We start from the raw sequence: 20,988 nt of genomic DNA, 5'->3' as shown, positions 1-20,988 counted from the left end.
TGGGGTGGATGAATTGTACATAAACATAATGTGTATGGGATGTGGGGAATTATGGATATGTCACTATATATATATATTAAAAAGAATATATTTTATATAAATATGGATAAATTATTTATCCTATATAAATTACGTTGGCTTGAATATGAATATAATGTTATATTATAAGTTTGTTATACTTAATTACATATGAAATGATACTTATAAAAATTGTATTATGTGAACACACGAAACATAGTGTATATGCATATGTGCAAATGTGAATGTATATATGAAATAATATGAATGCAAAAAGCATGGAGTGATCGTATGTGGAACTTGGAAGTATTTCTAATATTGGAATTTAATGATATGTGATATGAATGCAAGAATTAAATAGTTTGGTATATAAAATGTGATAATATTATTGGGTATGTGAAATGTTTCCCATATCCTAAAAATTATAACATGAGCATGATTTGATTATGAATACAGAAAATTTAAAGATATATTTTATATACATATGTACAAATATATGTATATTTGGAGTGATCGTATGTGGAACTTGGAAGTATTTCTAATATTGGAATTCAATGATATGTGATATAAATGCAAGAATTAAATATTTTTGTATATAAAATGACAATATTATGGTTATGGGGAAACATTCACCATATCCTAAAAATTATAACATGAGAATGATTTGATTTTGAATAGAGAAAATATAATGATATATTTTATATACATATTTACAAAAATATACGTATATTTTTGACATTGTGTTATAATGAATAAAAATAACAAATAACGCCGAGGTGTGCTATAAAATATCAATATTAGGTTTTATATGGATATGGATATGGATATAGGATTGTTTCTCATATATAATATAACATTATAACATAATCATAATGCGATTATAAATATAGAAAATATAAAAATGTTTTTAATATAAATAGATATATTACGTGTATATGTGAAATTAAAGCAAAGATACCAGCTGATATGATATTTTTCATGTAAATGAATGATGAATGTAATGAAAAATAATTAATTTAATTTCATATGATATGGGGAACATACTAAGTCGGCAATGTCTGTGTATTTTATATGAATATATATATATTTCTTAATATATATGAATAATTTTGAAGTGATAGTATTGTATCTTTTATTAAAATACGAAAAGAAACTATTGTTAAGAGGCACTCTAAAGCAAAAATACCCGATTTGCGGAAAGCGTGGCAGAAAACCTATACATGATGGACAGTTGATGTCCATCGGTATTGTATACAATATTTGGTTCAGTATTGTATATAATATTATTATATGTTGTCATTATACTCAAAGTAGTGTTTAATAGGAGATATTTGTTTTCAAATTGAACTTAATAAAGATAATATAGTGAAACTAAACAAGATATATACTATTTAGTATATATCATTTCTGTTTCGAATTATTATCGTGAATTTTTGGAAATGGTCTTATATGATTAAATATTGTATGAGTGCCATTTCAACAATGTACCAGCATATAATCAAAGCGATTTATATGCAAATTCAAATATTGCCAAAATGTATAAATTCCATTCCACATGAACTCATGTGTTTGGTTTTATTTAATGTATATCACAAAAAACGCATACGAAATTGGATAAATTTTAAATTTGTTGTCAAAATACATAGTTTAAACACAATTAATATTGGTTTAAGCCTATATACGTGTGATAATATATTAAGTGCAAATAAAAAGATATTTTTGAACGAAAAAAAAATGTATATAATAAAATATATATATTTATATAGAGAAAAATGGCGAATGTGAATGCTATATAAAAATGGCCACAATCGTTTAACAAATTCTCATAAACTGTTGATAAAAAATATTTATTTTTTTTTTTTTTTATTCAAAAGTATTATTGAGTTGTCAAATATTTACATATGTGAGCGTATGCGCACGAAACGAAAACATTATTCTGGTTGATCCTGCCAGTAGTTATATGCTTGTCTCAAAGATTAAGCCATGCATGTCTAAGTACACACGAATTAAAAGTGAAACCGCAAAAGGCTCATTATATCAGTTATGGTTCCTTAGATCGTTAACAGTTACTTGGATAACTGTGGTAATTCTAGAGCTAATACATGCAATTAAAACACGGACCTTATGGGACGTGTGCTTTTATTAGGCTAAAACCAAGCGATCGCAAGATCGTTACATTGGTTTAACTCTAGATAACATGCAGATCGTATGGTCTTGTACCGACGACAGATCTTTCAAATGTCTGCCCTATCAACTTTTGATGGTAGTATCTAGGACTACCATGGTTGCAACGGGTAACGGGGAATCAGGGTTCGATTCCGGAGAGGGAGCCTGAGAAACGGCTACCACAACTAAGGAAGGCAGCAGGCGCGTAAATTACCCACTCCCAGCTCGGGGAGGTAGTGACGAAAAATAACAATACAGGACTCATATCCGAGGCCCTGTAATTGGAATGAGTACACTTTAAATCCTTTAACAAGGACCAATTGGAGGGCAAGTCTGGTGCCAGCAGCCGCGGTAATTCCAGCTCCAATAGCGTATATTAAAGTTGTTGCGGTTAAAACGTTCGTAGTTGAACTTGTGCTTCATACGGGTAGTACAACTTACAATTGTGGTTAGTACTATACCTTTATGTATGTAAGCGTATTACCGGTGGAGTTCTTATATATAATTAAGTACTTGTATTTTTTTATATATTCCTCCTATTTAAAAACCTGCATTAGTGCTCTTCATCGAGTGTTATTGTGGGCCGGTACAATTACTTTGAACAAATTAGAGTGCTTAAAGCAGGCTTCAATAGGCCTGAATATTCTGTGCATGGGATAATGAAATAAGACCTCTGTTCTGCTTTCATTGGTTTTCAGATCAAGAGGTAATGATTAATAGAAGCAGTTTGGGGGCATTAGTATTACGACGCGAGAGGTGAAATTCTTGGACCGTCGTAAGACTAACTTAAGTGAAAGCATTTGCCAAAAATGTTTTCATTAATCAAGAACGAAAGTTAGAGGTTCGAAGGCGATCAAAAACCGCCCTAGTTGTAACCATAAACGATGCCAGCTAGCAATTGGGTGTAGCTACTTTTATGGCTCTCTCAGTCGCTTCCCAGGAAACCAAAGCTTTTGGGCTCCGGGGGAAGTATGGTTGCAAAGCTGAAACTTAAAGGAATTGACGGAAGGGCACCACCAGGAGTGGAGCCTGCGGCTTAATTTGACTCAACACGGGAAAACTTACCAGGTCCGAACATAAGTGTGTAAGACAGATTGATAGCTCTTTCTCGAATCTATGGGTGGTGGTGCATGGCCGTTCTTAGGAAACGCATTATCTCTCATTGTTGTATATATTTGTGTGAGAAGAACGAAGAAAAATATATATTTTTTTGTCCTTTTTGAATCAAATAATACTGAGGAATGTCTAGCATAAAAAAATAATTAAAGTTTTTTCATCCAGAATTGCCTCTTATTAATGTTTCGAAAGGAAATTTTGTTGTAAATATAAATATTTAATATTCTTCTTGATATTCGTTATAAAATACGAATATTATAATGATTTCATTATGAGAACGCTCTATATATAATAATATAGTGTAATTATCATTATAAATTTTAATATACGTATATACAACCTCAACTCATATGGGACTACCCCCTGAATTTAAGCATATTAATTAGGGGAGGAAAAGAAACTAACCAGGATTTTCTTAGTAGCGGCGAGCGAAAAGAAATCAGTTCAGCACTAAGTCACTTTGTCTATATGGCAAACGTGAGATGCAGTGTATGGAGCGTCAATATTCTAGTATGAGAAATTAACGATTTAAGTCCTTCTTAAATGAGGCCATTTACCCATAGAGGGTGCCAGGCCCGTATAACGTTAATGATTACTAGATGATGTTTCCAAAGAGTCGTGTTGCTTGATAGTGCAGCACTAAGTGGGTGGTAAACTCCATCTAAAACTAAATATAACCATGAGACCGATAGTAAACAAGTACCGTGAGGGAAAGTTGAAAAGAACTCTGAATAGAGAGTTAAACAGTACGTGAAACTGCTTAGAGGTTAAGCCCGATTAACCTGAATATCCGTTATGGAAAATTCATCATTAAAGTTGTAATATTTTAACAATATTATAATAATAGTGTGCATTTTTTCCATATAAGGACATTGTAATCTATTAGCATATAACAAATTTATCATAAAATATGACTTATAGTTTATTCAAATTATTATGCTTGCATTTTAACATAGAATAAATGTCATTAATTTGATAAAGTGTTGATAAATTAAAATTAATACAGTGCGTTAATTTTTCGAAATTATATAATGGCATAATTATCATTGATTTTTGTGTTTATTATATGCATTTGTATGATTAACAATGCGAAAGATTTAGGATACCTTCGGGACCCGTCTTGAAACACGGACCAAGGAGTCTAACATATGTGCAAGTTATTGGGAGATAAACCTAATAGCGTAATTAACTTGACTAATAATGGGATTAGTTTTTTAACTATTTATAGATAATTAACACAATCCCGGGGCGTTCTATATAGTTATGTATAATAATATTTATATTATTTATGCCTCTAACTGGAACGTACCTTGAGCATATATGCTGTGACCCGAAAGATGGTGAACTATACTTGATCAGGTTGAAGTCAGGGGAAACCCTGATGGAAGACCGAAACAGTTCTGACGTGCAAATCGATTGTCAGAATTGAGTATAGGGGCGAAAGACCAATCGAACCATCTAGTAGCTGGTTCCTTCCGAAGTTTCCCTCAGGATAGCTGGTGCATTTTAATGTTATATAAAATAATCTTATCTGGTAAAGCGAATGATTAGAGGCCTTAGGGTCGAAACGATCTTAACATATTCTCAAACTTTAAATGGGTAAGAACCTTAACTTTCTTGATATGAAGTTTAAGGTTATGATATAATGTTCCCAGTGGGCCACCTTTGGTAAGCAGAACTGGCGCTGTGGGATGAACCAAACGTAATGTTACGGTGCCCAAATTAACAACTCATGCAGAAACCATGAAAGGCGTTGGTTGCTTAAAACAGCAGGACGGTGATCATGGAAGTCGAAATCCGCTAAGGAGTGTGTAACAACTCACCTGCCGAAGCAACTAGCCCTTAAAATGGATGACGCTTAAGTTGTATACCTATTCATTACCGCTAAAGTAGATGATTTATATTACTTGTGATATAAATTTTGAAACTTTAGTGAGTAGGAAGGTACAATGGTATGCGTAGAAGTGTTTGGCGTAAGCCTTCATGGAGCTGCCATTGGCACAGATCTTGGTGGTAGTAGCAAATAATCGAATGAGACCTTGGAGGACTGAAGTGGAGAAGGGTTTCGTGTGAACAGTGGTTGATCACGAGTTAGTCGGTCCTAAGTTCAAGGCGAAAGCCGAAAATTTTCAAGTACAAAATCAGTGAGTAATATTGTCAAATCTTTTATGATTTTTAAATACTTGAATAATTTTGAACGAAAGGGAATACGGTTCCAATTCCGTAACCTGTTGAGTATCCGTTTGTTATTAAATATGGGCCTCGTGCTCATAGATGGTAGATGGGCTAGAAGAGCATGACATATACTGTTGTGTCGATATGTCTCCTCGGACCTTGAAAATTTATGGTGGGGACACGCAAACTTCTCAACAGGCCGTACCAATATCCGCAGCTGGTCTCCAAGGTGAAGAGTCTCTAGTCGATAGAATAATGTAGGTAAGGGAAGTCGGCAAATTAGATCCGTAACTTCGGGATAAGGATTGGCTCTGAAGATTGAGATAGTCGGGCTTGATTGGGAAACGATAACACGGTTTATGTGCTCGTTCTGGGTAAATAGAGTTTCTATCATTTATGGTAGTTACTTGTTCCCCGGATAGTTTAGTTACGTAGCCAATTGTGGAACTTTCTTGCTAAAATTTTTAAGAATACTAATTGGGTTAAACCAGTTAGTTCTTATTAATTATAACGATTATCAATTAACAATCAATTCAGAACTGGCACGGACTTGGGGAATCCGACTGTCTAATTAAAACAAAGCATTGTGATGGCCCTAGCGGGTGTTGACACAATGTGATTTCTGCCCAGTGCTCTGAATGTCAAAGTGAAGAAATTCAAGCAAGCGCGGGTCAACGGCGGGAGTAACTATGACTCTCTTAAATGCCCTACCATCGAGGTCTCGTACCACGAGGGGCAGAAATGAATTGGAACGGCAATGTCGTGCAGGTTGTGATGCTCCCGAAACAACAAACCACATCCTGCAAAATTGTTACCGTACGCATGGGAGGCGGGTAGCAAGACATAACTGTGTAGTCAATAACCTTAAGAGGATTCTTGAGGAGAAGGGCCACACAGTGCACGTCGAACCAAGTTTGCAGCTGGAAACCTCGGTAAGTAAACCAGACCTGGTGTGTATCCGTGACAATCACGCTTGCGTGATTGATGCGCAGATCATAACAGATGGAAGTTTCTCGACGATGTGCACCATCGCAAAGTTGAGAAATATAAAAGACCTGAAGTTATTTCTGCACTGCGGAGGGAATTCGGAGTGTCGGGAAACGTCGAAGTCCTATCCGCGACGTTAAACTGGCGTGGGATCTGGAGCAATCAATCCGTTAGAAGATTGATAGCAAAGGGTCTCATCTCATCCGGTGACAGCAATGTCATCAGCGCCAGAGTGGTAACAGGCGGACTATATTGCTTCAGACAGTTCATTTATCTCGCAGGTTACACTCGAGATTGGACTTAGCCTATACACTATGTTGGAGAGAAGACGCTTGCTACCTAGGCATAATGTGAAATTAGGTATATACATCGTGGTTGTAAAACTTGAGGTGGGTTTTTAGTACGTATGCGTGATTACTTCGTTATAATGAATCGTGCATGCTAGTGGGGTTTGGCCTCCACTAGTATCTTTGAAGATTTTCCTTCCTCAGCGATCAAAAAAAAAAAAAAAAAAAAAAAATAGCCAAATGCCTCGTCATCTAATTAGTGACGCGCATGAATGGATTAACGAGATTCCTACTGTCCCTATCTACTCAGTTGCTTTTTGACTGCCACTCGAAGCAGACGTGTTTTTCAAGCGGTCCGCTATACCGTCGTTCGAGTAAAGTAAAAAGTGATTTTTCCAAGTGGAAAATACATCAAAACTGCCGCGAGATCACGCGCTGTTCGCGAGTGAAATCGGGTGTTAATTTGGTGAAAAAACAGAGCAGATATTTGCAAATTAATATTTGCAAAATAAACGCTAAAAACAACCACGTGCGGAACCCTAGTTCGTAAACAAGTGCGAATAGTTCGACAACAAGTCGGAATAGTTCGACAGCACGCTCGAGTTCGAAGCTTTGGTTCGAAGCTTTGGCTCGAGTTCGGAGCGTTCGGTTCGTGTATCCGCTGAGACTTTGGTTCGAGTCTCCACTAAGTGCCGGGCAATGGAAATAGAGACGACGCCAGCCACACTAGCCTGGCTAGTGTAGGGGCGAGCTCGTCGTCGAGCGTTCCCGCCCGCAGGCGGGGTCGGCCGAAGTCCTCAGCCGCCAAACAGGGAGCCAAGAAGATCGGGCTTGGGATTGGGCTAGCTGGAGAGCGGCCGATCCCAGCCGAGAGATCGCCGCCAACATCGCTCCCCTTTGAGCAGGCTCCATGCACCTCTGCCGCTGCCGCTGCCACCACCGCTGCCAGTACTTCTGCCGCCGCTGCCACCACCGCTGCCGCCACCGCTGCCGCCACCGCTGCCGCCACCGCTGCCACCACCGCTGACACATGCCCGGCAACTGGCATTGTCGCGGCAGGCTACTCGGCCATCATCGCAGAAATGTCTGCGATAAGGATGGCGGTGAGCGAGGCTGTCCTTAAGGGGCTGATGCCGCCATAGGCCTCAATGGAAATCCTCGTCGCGACCAACCGGTACGACGAGTTGGTCATGGCCCTGGCTGGGGAAAAGGTGCGCCTGGAGGAGAGGGCAAGGATGCCGCCTCCACCGAGACCCGCTGCTGCTGCCCACACGGGCACCACTGCCGTCACAACCGCTGCGTATGCGACAGCCTTCCCAGGCCTGCCCGCACCGAGCGCCGTCGCTGCACCGATCCCAAAGCCTAGGGATACCTGGTCTGCTCTAATAAAGAGCAAAAACCCGGAGGAGACCAGCAAGGAGCTTGTGGAGAGAGTTAAGAAGACCGTGGTGCCGACTCTTGGAGTCCGCGTCCACGAGGTTCGCGAGCTGAAGAGCGGAGGAGCGATTATTCGCACCCCTTCAGTGAGCGAACTGAGGAATGTAGTGGCCAGCAGCAAGTTCACCGAAGCAGGATTGGAGGTCAAGAAGTGGCCGGAGACCAAGCCTCAGGTCGTGGTGTATGACGTGGACACGTCCATAACACCGGAAGAGTTCATGGAGGAGCTCTTCACAAAGAACCTGGAGGAGACCATGACTGCCGCGGAGTTCGAAAGTCGGTTCACCTGGGCAGTAAACCCTGGTCGGTCACCGACGGCGCCACGATCAACGTGACGCTAGAGGTCGACGCAAAGGCACAGGAGGCGTTGCGCGAATGCGTATACATCAAGTGGTTTAGATGCCGCTGCCGCTCCTTGGTCAGAACATACGCCTGCCACAGATGTGCAGGCTTCGACCACAAGGTGTCGCAATGTCGCCTAAAGGAGAACGTGTGCCACCGGTGTGGACAGAACGGCCACAACGTTGCACGGTGTCCCAGCCCCGTGGACTGCCGCAACTGCCGCTTCAAGGGGTACCCTGCAGCACATTCTATGCTGTCAGCGGCGTGCCCGATCTACGGAGCGGTACTGGCGAGGGTGCAAGCTAGACATTAATGTTTAGCTTCATCCAAGCTAATTGTGGCCGTGGCCGAGCGGCTGTGATGGAACTCGGAGCCATCATGCGCAGCTCTGGCCGTCAGTTCGCACTGGTCCAGGAGCCGTACGTCGATGGAGCAGGGCGGATTGCCGGCCTTCCTTCTGGAATGCGTGTTTTCCAGGACCGCCGAGGAAAAGCTGCTATCATCGTCGACGAACCGGACGCCATCTGCATGCCATGGAGACCCTTACCACGGATTTTGGAGTATGCGTCAGAGTTACGGGAAGATTCGGCTCATTCTTCCTATGCTCCGTGTACTGCCAATTCGACACCGACTTGGCGCCGTACCGTAGATGCGGTGCTGCTGCTGGGCAGCCGCACTCCTGTCATCTTTGGGCTCGACGCGAACGCAGTATCCCCAGCGTGGTTTAGCAAGCTCTCCGGACACAATCGGGGGCAAGCTAACTATGCACGGGGTGAGCTGTTGTCTGAGTGGATAACCGAGATGAGAGCCGGCGTGCTCAATGAAGCCAGTCGGGTGTTTACATTCGATAACCGTAGAGGCCAAAGCGATATTGATGTGACAATCGTCAACCAAGCTGCGACTATGTGGGCCACATACGATTGGGAAGTGAAGGAATGGGACACCAGCGATCACAACATGATCCATGTTGCGGTGTCGACTGACCCGAACGACACAGTTGAGCCCATTGCTCCTGTGCCGTCATGGAAGCTTTCCAATGCGCGCTGGCGATTGTTCGAGGAGGAAGTGGTAAGGGAGATTGCCGAATTACCGGAAGACATCGCCGAATCGCCGTTGGACAACCAAGTGTCTGCACTGCGCTCTGTAGTGCACAGTGTGTGCGACAGAGTGCTGGGACGCAGCACACCGAGAGCCGCGAGAAAAGTAGTTTGGTGGACTGCCGAACTACACTCCAAACGCCGAGAGGTCAGGAGACTGAGGCGAAGGCTCCAGGACCGAGGCCGCAAAAAGAGCACGGAGATTGGATGCCTTCGAACGGATGGTAGGCTGGTCGCAACATGGCGCGACTGTGCGGGTGTGCTCCTTCGCAACTTCTTTCCTGTTGCGGAGACGAATGCACACATTGCCATCCCGATCGAGGCTCCACCGGCCCTCGAAGCTTCCGAGGTTGATGCATGCGTCGCCAGGTTGAAGAGCAGACGCTCTCCCGGCATGGACGGCATCACAGGTGCCATTTGCAAGGCATTGTGGCGTGCCATCCCTCAGCACATGACAGCGATGTATTCCCGCTGCCTGGAGACAGGGTATTTCCCAACGGAATGGAAGCATCCCAGGGTGGTTCCACTCCTGAAGGGACCCGATAAGGACCGGACCGATCCTACCTCATATCGGGGTATCTGTCTGTTGTCAGTGCTGGGCAAAGGGCTTGAGGGCATCATGGTGAATCGTCTGAAGGACACCATTCCGGATGGCTGCAGATGGCAATTTGGCTTTCGCCAAGGACGTTGTGTGGAGGATGCTTGGAAACACGTCGTGAGTACTGTTTCGGCCAGCCGGTCGAAATACGTGCTCGGAGTCTTCGTGGATTTCAAGGGAGCCTTCGACAACGTTGAGTGGAATGCTGCACTACGCCGCCTCCTCGAGCTGGGATGCCGAGAAGCAAGCTTGTGGCGAAGTTTCTTCTCCGGCCGGAGTGCGAGCATCGTCAGTAGGCACGGAGTAGCCACTGTTCCGGTGACAAGAGGTTGCCCGCAGGGGTCCATAAGTGGTCCATTTATATGGAACATCTTAATGGACGTGTTGCTCCAGCGCTTAGAGCCCCTTGGTGCGCTCAGAGCGTATGCTGACGACTTGCTCCTCCTCATCGAAGGGAATGTCCGATCAGAGCTCGAGCAAAAAGGAGCTGAGTTAATGTCCATCGTAGGCGCTTGGGGAGTTGAAGTCGGCGTTGCCGTTTCAACTAGCAAGACGGCGATCATGCTGCTCAAAGGCATACTTAGACGGCCGCCAGTGGTACGGTTTGCTGGAGCAAGCCTGCCATATAAGCGCAAGTATCGGTACCTAGGCATCACGGTCGGCGAGCGGTTGAGTTTTCTCCCGCACATCACGGGCTTGCGTGATAAGCTGACCGGAGTCGTAGGGGCATTGTCGCGCGTACTGCGGGTCGACTGGGGACTCAGTCCCCGCGCAAAGCGGACAATATATGCCGGACTCATGGTGCCCTGTGCACTATTTGGTGCCTCGGTTTGGTCTGTCGTGACGACGACGCAAGTGGTTGCCAGGAGGCATCTGCTTGCGTGCCAAAGGATCGTCCTGATTGGATGCCTACCGGTATGCCGAACAGTGTCCACCATGGCGCTGCAAGTACTAGCTGGAGCCCCCCCGTTTGATCTGGTTGCCAGACGCCTGGCAATCAGCTTCAAACTAAAGCGTGACTACCCGCTGGAGGAGAGCGATTGGCTGTACGGCGAAGATTTGGCAAATCTTAGCTGGAAGCAGAAGATGGCGCGACTAGACGAAGACCTGTTGTGCGAGTGGCAACGCAGATGGGATGATGGTGACTCCCCAGGACGGGTGACGCACCGCTTCATCCCGAACGCAGGCTTCGCCTACAGCGAACGAAGGTTTGGCCACGGTTCGCCGGACTGGCGTTCTCCAGGCGACAGCAGCTGCTGAATGCGCAAGCGGCGCACGGGCTGGGTGGATTCCCTATCCAGGCCGGTCGGGGCTAAAAGGGAGGATCGAGCTGAGTCCTTCAGATCGGTACCACGGGTTGTGCAGTTCCAAGGCTGCACATTGAGGTCGGCCCCCTAGTGGGAGTATCGTGGTGGCTGTGGTTGATACCCAAACGTTACGCGGGGAGAGCCGCTAGGCTCCTCGTGGAGTTGCGCTCTCCATCGGGTGCCGAGACCTATAGATCGGAAGACGTGTTAGATACACCTCGCCCCTCACCAAGGGGGATTGTATGCCCGACCAGGATACTTTCAATTGGTACCAGAAGAGTCGCTATGTACATAGCTATAGCTTCTTTTTAGGGGCGCTAACTGGCGCATTGTACCAGGTTCCTGCGTATGTAGCGGTGGTGCGTGATGGCGTGATATATGTAAATATATCGCACTAATCGAGGCTAAGCTGCAAATAAACATTAGACGCCGTGGTTGAAATCCCTCCCTGAGGAACCGCCACGTGAAATAAAGCTGAGAGATCAGATTCATTCTGTCCCTATCTACTATCTAGCGAAACCACAGCCAAGGGAACGGGCTTGGAATAATTAGCGGGGAAAGAAGACCCTTTTGAGCTTGACTCTAATCTGGCAGTGTAAGGAGACATAAGAGGTGTAGCATAAGTGGGAGATATTAGATTTCGGTTTGGTATCGACAATGAAATACCACTACTCTTATTGTTTCCTTACTTACTTGATTAAATGGAACGTGTATCATTTCCTAGCCATTATACGGATATATTTATTATATCTTATGGTTTTATGTTTTGATGCAAGCTTCTTGATCAAAGTATCACGAGTTTGTTATATAATCGCAAACAAATTCTTTAATGAGAAAATGCATTTATGTATTTTCAATTTGAAAATTTGGTATAACTCCAATTACTCAGGTATGATCCAATTCAAGGACATTGCCAGGTAGGGAGTTTGACTGGGGCGGTACATCTCTCAAATAATAACGGAGGTGTCCCAAGGCCAGCTCAGTGCGGACAGAAACCACACATAGAGCAAAACGGCAAATGCTGACTTGATCTCGGTGTTCAGTACACACAGGGACAGCAAAAGCTCGGCCTATCGATCCTTTTGGTTTAAAGAGTTTTTAACAAGAGGTGTCAGAAAAGTTACCATAGGGATAACTGGCTTGTGGCGGCCAAGCGTTCATAGCGACGTCGCTTTTTGATCCTTCGATGTCGGCTCTTCCTATCATTGTGAAGCAAAATTCACCAAGCGTTGGATTGTTCACCCATGCAAGGGAACGTGAGCTGGGTTTAGACCGTCGTGAGACAGGTTAGTTTTACCCTACTAATGACAAAACGTTGTTGCGACAGCATTCCTGCGTAGTACGAGAGGAACCGCAGGTACGGACCAATGGCACAATACTTGTTCGAGCGAACAGTGGTATGACGCTACGTCCGTTGGATTATGCCTGAACGCCTCTAAGGTCGTATCCGTGCTGGACTGCAATGATAAATAAGGGGCAATTTGCATTGTATGGCTTCTAAACGACAATGGATGTGATGCCAATGTAATTTGTAACATAGTAAATTGGGAGGATCATCGATCACCTGATGCCGCGCTAGTTGCATATAAAAACATTATTTAATACAATGACAAAGCCTAGAATCAATTGTAAACGACTTTTGTAACAGGCAAGGTGTTGTAAGTGGTTGAGCAGCTGCCATACTGCGATCCACTGAAGCTTATCCTTTGCTTGATGATTCGATATATATTAATTTATTCTTTATATATGAAAATTATTTTTATATATTTATATGAATATATACCTATAAATGGTAATATATATATATAGTTAAATATCCGCAACTCGATTTTAAGTTTTTTAAAAAAGACTTTTATTTTACAACTTAAATATCTTTATGTCACAAGATTTAAATGAATTCCCCGACTTGACTTTGGGTCTGCTTGTCTCAAACGGAACTGATCTCTCTGCTGCTGGCTAGTTTTCATGAGCCCTTCTCTTGGAACTCCCGACTCTGGCTTCGGGCGTTGCTTTCCTCGGCTGCATCTTCGTGTCGGTGGCGTACGTGCCTGGATCGATATTTGGGGATGCGTCGGCTTTGATGAAAGGCATCCACTGCTGGCGATCGGTGTTGTATTACATGACGGAGCTAGGAATGTGATACTCCTTGGTTTTATGTCTAGCTTTGATTGGTCCTCATGAGTGGCGTGATTCTAAAGAATCGATTTCTCGAGAGTGGCGTGATTCTAATGTTGATGAAACAATGTGGTCCATTGTTTATATTATGGGGGGCCCTAGCTTGGAGTATGGGAAGAAACAGTTATTGATTCTTGAGTGGGGTCCTGTTACTTGTGTGGATGGGGTGGATGAATTGTACATAAACATAATGTGTATGGGATGTGGGGAATTATGGATATGTCACTCCCCCAACGTTTGTTATTAGCCTGTCCCTAGGCGATTACCCTCGGGTATAGTGACGGAGTGTCAAGTGCGGTGGCTGAGGTTGGTTTCTCTTCTGCTTCTATTATAGGGTTAAGACATTTAACCGTGACTCTTTTAGAAGTTTTCTTAAATTTAACAGCTACATAACTTAGTAGTACTAATATAATTATGACAAATGAAATTAGTAGACTTATTTGTAATAGGTTACTATATTTGGTGTATTGCATAATTATTTCATTAGTTTGGACATACGACAGTGGTTTTATTTTAGTTATGTTGTTGTTGACATAAACATTCTGGGCAAAATCTAACATTGTGTTTGATATTGTAAATTCATTTAATTGGATTGAACAGTTGTAGATTTTTATAATGGTATTTCCTTCCGCTATGATTTCTTGGTTTACACAATTCTGATTTAGCGTTGTTTTTGGAAGATTCCACGTGATTAGTATATTGGGTTCAATAAAGTTTATTTGAAAGTTTTGAAAAGTTTTGGAATATGGACATTTAGTGGGAGTTTGCATTAAAATTCCTTTTATACAATTGTCATTGGTTTTCAATCTAGTTTCTTTAACAAATACTTCTTCATTTTTTATGTAGTACTTGTCGTATGTCATATCTGTTAACATGTTATTTAATTCGTCTGGATACGGAACGATTTTATAGATTGGTACTTTTGTAATGTCTTTGGGAATGTTGGAAATTATTAGAATTTCGTTGGTATCGGATTTTAGCCATGTGGAGGTTTTTATATTTAGTATTTTCTCAGAATTTATTTGTTCCAGGTAGTCTTGTTTTAATAATTTTGGATTAAATATACCGAGCCTAGTTAATTGCATACCTAGTTCTATATCTTCGATATATTCTGTGAAATGTTGTAGATTGAATATCAAAATTTCTATTTGTTGATTCCTGTCTTTTTCTTCATTTAGTTTGTTTATAACGTTTATTCCGCTATTAACTGCATCTATTACCAAATTTAGTTCATTCATTTGAATGCTATGGCTGGCTAAATTTTCTATTTTTTGTTCCAAATCGACTTTATCTTCCTGATCTAGTGTTCCAAAGAGATATTTGTAGGCTGTTCCTACTATATTGATTAGGCCTCTTTTATTTCTATTGGTTATTTTTAGCCCGTTCATTTCTCTTTGCAATTTGTCTACTAGATATTTTATTTGGATTATGTCCTGGAATTTAGTGGCTTGCCTTAACAAATTTTGGTATAGTTCTTCGGTTTTAGTTACATTAACAGTTAGATAATGGTATTCGTAATTGATAGGTATGTTAATCGATCCAGTTTTGAATATCATATATCCGTTTTGGGATTTTATAGAATTTATTTCTATGTTTTGGCCCTGTGCCATTACGATGGTAATTATGAGGAAGATGAGGATTTTAATTGTGTTGAAGTTCGCCGATTCCATTAACTTCCTCGGTTTCTCTGGAATTATTATATTTGCTTCTATTAGATTTCTTCTTTTTCTTGAATTTTGATTTATAATGAGTTATTTTCCTACCCCTATTCTTTTCTTCATAATGTTTTTCGTCTACCTGTCTAATTTCACCCGTCCTTTTGAAAGGATTTGTTACCTTAGACTTAACTAGAGGTGATAGTTTATAGCGGGTATCTACTTCATACTCTATGCGGTTTTTATTTAATTGAGTGATTTTATTCACTTTATTTAGTTGTGTGTCATAATCAGGTGAGCCTGCATAAATGAATATATCAGCTGGTGTCCTATTTGTGGTATTATGTTTGGTTTTATGATTATAAGTATAAAGAATTAATTCAAACTTCGTGAATCTATCTTCTGTGTTATCCTCGCTAGATATTATTCTTAATTTTTCATTTACTGTTTTATGAAATCTTTCTACGTCAGATATTCCATTTTTGCTGGAAGTGATCTCTATTTTGACGTTTTCCGCATTCAGCCATGCTGTGCACATAAAAGCTGAATCTTTATCGGCTTTGATTTCAATTGGTTTGCCCATCTCGTTAAAAACTTTCATGATGGCTCTTTTTGCTTCTAACCAGTCACGACTTTTTACTTCTACAAGAGTGGCAAACTTCGAGTATACGTCAATACATGATAGGAACTGTTGGTTACCAACCATATAGAAATCCATGACGTATTTCTCTCTGATGTTCAGTATTTCCGGTGTAGTTTCGAATGCCAACTTCGTATTTCTATGCTCTGTTTTGGCAATATTACAAGTAGGACATTCGTTTATGATGTGTTGGATTAGATTTTGATAATCCGGGTAATAGTATTTTTCCCTAAACCAATTGACGATTTTCTCTATCCCTGGATGGAGTAAGCCTTTATGATTCTTTAATATGGTTTCTTTAAATTCAGCGTAATTCTGAATATCTAGGAGTTTCGTGCTTGATTTAATAGCTTTGGTTATATTGTTAGAATTAATGATTTCTAAATAGGCTTTTTGGAATGGAGGAAAATCTGTTTCGTTATGGAAATATAATGCGCTCTTTTTGGTGCATAGATATTCCTTTATTATATCCTTCGCTAAGGTGTTAGTCATTTCCTTATACGTGATCTTGATGATTAGCTTGTGAAAATAACGAATTGTTTCTACCTTATCTTCATTGCCTTTTATTAGCTCAATTTGCCGATTGTAATAGTTAATTGGTCTTTCCGTGATAGCAATGTGATTTAGATTGTCTTCCTGTGCGCTATGTACAGTTGCACCAACGCTATTGGAAGCTTCTCCCAGGAGATTTTCATTAATCTTTACCCTTGATAAGGCATCAGCTACATGATTTTCTTTGCCTGGTAGATATTTCATTTTAAAATCAAACTCATTCAGTTTTATTTTCCACCTTTGTAATTTCATATTTGGCTCCTTGAGGTTGTTCAACCAAATCAAGGGTTTATGATCGCTTTGTATCTCGAATGTTCTACCGAACAGGTATGAACGGAAATACTTTGTTGCCCATACGATCGCTAATAATTCCTTTTCGATGGCTGAATAGTTTATTTCATGTTCATTTAGGGTTCTGCTAGCGTAGCAGATCGGTTTGTGTTCTTGTGACAAAACCGCTCCCAATGCTATGTTACTAGCGTCGGTTGTTACCGTGAACATTTTGTCAAAGTCTGGGAACGCAAGGATAGGGTCTGAGGTGATGAGTACTTTTAGTCTCTCAAATGCCTCGACGTACTTTTCTACCTTGGGGTCTATGACAGCTCCTTTCTTTAGTTTGAGTGTCATTGGTTTTGCTATGTTTGCAAAATTAGGAATGAATTTCCTGTAGAACCCGCACAGACCTAAGAATGACTTTATTTGTTTAGTCGTTTCTGGTATTGGAAATTTGACAATGGCAGAGATTTTGCCTGGATTTGGTACTATTCCTTCAGTAGTGACTACATGACCTAGGAATTCAGTTTCCTTTTTCATGAATTCACATTTATCCATTTGTAGCTTCAAGTTGGCGTCTCTCAACTTTCCAAATACTCTCCTTAGTGACAACAAGTGTTCTTCCAATGAAGTGGAAAATATAATGATGTCATCTAAGTATACAAAGCAATCTTTGAAGATTAACTCTTCTAGCAGATTGTTCATACATCTTTGGAAGGTAGCTGGGGCAGTGGTTAGCCCAAAGGGCATACGAGTGAACTCGTAATGTCCATGCTTAGTGGAGAACGCAGTTTTGGGGATTGAGCTAGGTTCCATGGGTATTTGATGGAAGCCTTTTGCTAAATCGATTGTCGTAAAATACTGACATTTACCTAGTTTGTCTAGGATTTCATCCATTCGTGGAGTTGGGAATTTGTCCTTAACTGTTATTTCATTTAGACTTCTATAGTCTACTACCATTCGATATTTTTGCTTTCCTGAAGCATCTATCTTCTTCGGAATCATAGATATGGGCGAGCAGTAAGGAGAATTCGACTTTCGAATTATTCCCTGCCTGATCATATCTTTGATTTGCTGGTTTACCTCCTGATCATGTATCTGGGCATATTTGTATGGTCGTCTGCAGACCGGGTCTTCATGTTGAGTTTTGATCTCGTGCTTGATTGTACTTGTGAAAGTCAAATTGTCACCTTCTCTGTACTGCACATCCTTAAACTCATATAAGACCTTCTTTAACTCTTCCCTTTCTTCGTCGTTTAAGTGTTCCAATCTTAATTGATTACATTCCCTTAATTCACTGTCTAGAGCGGAAGCGATGTATTCATCTCCCTCTGGAGATGGGTCAAGGCACTTAGGTGCGATCTTCTCTTCTTTTGTAGAGGGATCAGTGCACTTCTGTGCGGTCTTGCCGGCTTCAATAGCTTCTCCACTCTGAATGATTGGGTACGACCTAGCTCCTAGTGTTAAAGTGTCATTTCTGTAATCGATGACGGCTTTACTTGCCATCAAGTATTCTCTTCCTAATAAAATATCATAATTTTCGGAAAAGTTATGTATGTAGAACTTTTGTTCGGACGGACATGTTTTGTTCGCATTCCTCATTATACTCTTAGTTAAACGGACAGGTCCATTGATGGTATGGACCGTAAGGCTATCGTCTTTTATCTCGGAATCTGTATAATTTTCTTTCATGATGTTGATCGATGATCCCGAGTCAGCGATACACCTTAATATTCTTTTATTAATGGTAATGTTTATATAGGGTCCTCCTCGGTTTCTTCCGAGGCGGCTTGATGAAAATTTACGTCCATCTTCGTTTGGCCACTCTGGCTCTCCCTCCCTCTTTTAGTAGGTTGGTTGGGTCCACTCCCACTAGCTTGGTGTTGAGATATTTGCTGATTGAATGGATTCTGAGCCCTACCTTGATTCAAGGAATTTTTGAATTCATTGTATAATCCAGGATTTTGGGGATTTTGACTTTGATTTGTTCGATTAGTCTGACCTGTTCCAGATGAACTCTGAGTTTGATTGAGATAGTTAGTAGTATTATAATTTGGATAATAGCTTCAAACATTCTTTCGATTTGATTGAGACGATTTCGATTGATCTTTATTTGTACCTGAATCTGTTATACTAGCTTCGTACAATCCTTCTTCTTGTGCTGCCTTCTTAAGATTAGACAATGTGGTAATATCTTTTCTTGCTAAGGTCATGAACATTCTGTCAGGAAGTTTTCGAGTAATGACATCTTTAATTGTGTTGTTCAAAGCGTTTTTATAAATGGCATTATTTTCTGGTATGTTTTCTAAGTTTAGCTTATTGTTTATTAATAATGCTTTTATCTCTAATTCTTCTATAAACTTACGAAGACTGCCGTTGAATCTGGTGGTGTATAGTTGTCGTAAGAGTTCTTCATATGGTGTGTGATTTTTGAACTCTTTGATCAGCGCCGTCTTCAGTTCGAGCCACGTGTTGGGTTGTATCATTTGCGATATGCGTTGTGCCTCTCCTGACAGTTGGATCTCGGTCGCTCCAAATAGGATCCTTTGTTGGCGAAGATCTTCAGTTGGATATAATCCGCATACATATTCGATTCGTTTGATAAATGAGCTTAGCTGTCCAGATGAACCGTCATAGGCAGGTATTTGTCGGATCGACAGCAGTGCCTGGTTCAAGTGGATTTCGCTCAATGATAGTGGTGGTAACGCCATGTTGTTGGTGTTGATTGGGTTTTGTTTTGTTGTAGTTTTTAACTTTATTTTGGTTCACTTGTATTAGTTTTGCAAATCGTATGTGCTTGCAGCACATAGGTTCTTTGGCGGATTTCACAATTTTATTAACGATTCCGGGATTACGTGATCACAGTAATTATAAATTACACAAGCTGACCATTACCGAAATATAGGTGTTAATTTTAAACGAAATCCTACCGACTGCGCCAGTTTAATATCCGCAACTCGATTTTAAGTTTTTTAAAAAAGACTTTTATTTTACAACTTAAATATCTTTATGTCACAAGATTTAAATGAATTCCCCGACTTGACTTTGGGTCTGCTTGTCTCAAACGGAACTGATCTCTCTGCTGTTGGCTAGTTTTCATGAGCCCTTCTCTTGGAACTCCCGACTCTGGCTTCGGGCGTTGCTTTCCTCGGCTGCATCTTCGTGTCGGTGGCGTACGTGCCTGGATCGATATTTGGGGATGCGTCGGCTTTGATGAAAGGCATCCACTGCTGGCGATCGGTGTTGTATTACATGACGGAGCTAGGAATGTGATACTCCTTGGTTTTATGTCTAGCTTTGATTGGTCCTCATGAGTGGCGTGATTCTAAAGAATCGATTTCTCGAGAGTGGCGTGATTCTAATGTTGATGAAACAATGTGGTCCATTGTTTATATTATGGGGGGCCCTAGCTTGGAGTATGGGAAGAAACAGTTATTGATTCTTGAGTGGGGTCCTGTTACTTGTGTGGATGGGGTGGATGAATTGTACATAAACATAATGTGTATGGGATGTGGGGAATTATGGATATGTCACTATATATATATATTAAAAAGAATATATTTTATATAAATATGGATAAATTATTTATCCTATATAAATTACGTTGGCTTGAATATGAATATAATGTTATATTATAAGTTTGTTATACTTAATTACATATGAAATGATACTTATAAAAATTGTATTATGTGAATGTGAATGTATATATGAAATAATATGAATGCAAAAAGCATGGAGTGATCGTATGTGGAACTTGGAAGTATTTCTAATATTGGAATTTAATGATATGTGATATGAATGCAAGAATTAAATAGTTTGGTATATAAAATGTGATAATATTATTGGGTATGTGAAATGTTTCCCATATCCTAAAAATTATAACATGAGCATGATTTGATTATGAATACAGAAAATTTAAAGATATATTTTATATACATATGTACAAATATATGTATATTTGGAGTGATCGTATGTGGAACTTGGAAGTATTTCTAATATTGGAATTCAATGATATGTGATATAAATGCAAGAATTAAATATTTTTGTATATAAAATGACAATATTATGGATATGGGGAAACATTCACCATATCCTAAAAATTATAACATGAGAATGATTTGATTTTGAATAGAGAAAATATAATGATATATTTTATATACATA

At 40.7% G+C, this 20,988-nt stretch overlaps 1 pseudogene; it reads left to right on the top strand.

Annotated features, from left to right (window-relative positions):
* Nucleotides 1–3,636: 3,636 nt before the first annotated feature.
* Nucleotides 3,637–13,252, top strand: LOC113566221 (annotated as a pseudogene).
* Nucleotides 13,253–20,988: the final 7,736 nt, after the last annotated feature.

The sequence above is a fragment of the Drosophila persimilis genome, unplaced genomic scaffold (assembly GCF_003286085.1).
Source record: "Drosophila persimilis strain 14011-0111.01,24,50 unplaced genomic scaffold, DperRS2 tig00000622-arrow-arrow-pilon, whole genome shotgun sequence".
Classification (NCBI taxonomy): domain Eukaryota; kingdom Metazoa; phylum Arthropoda; class Insecta; order Diptera; family Drosophilidae; genus Drosophila; species Drosophila persimilis.
This window is presented reverse-complemented; position numbering and strand designations above follow the sequence as displayed.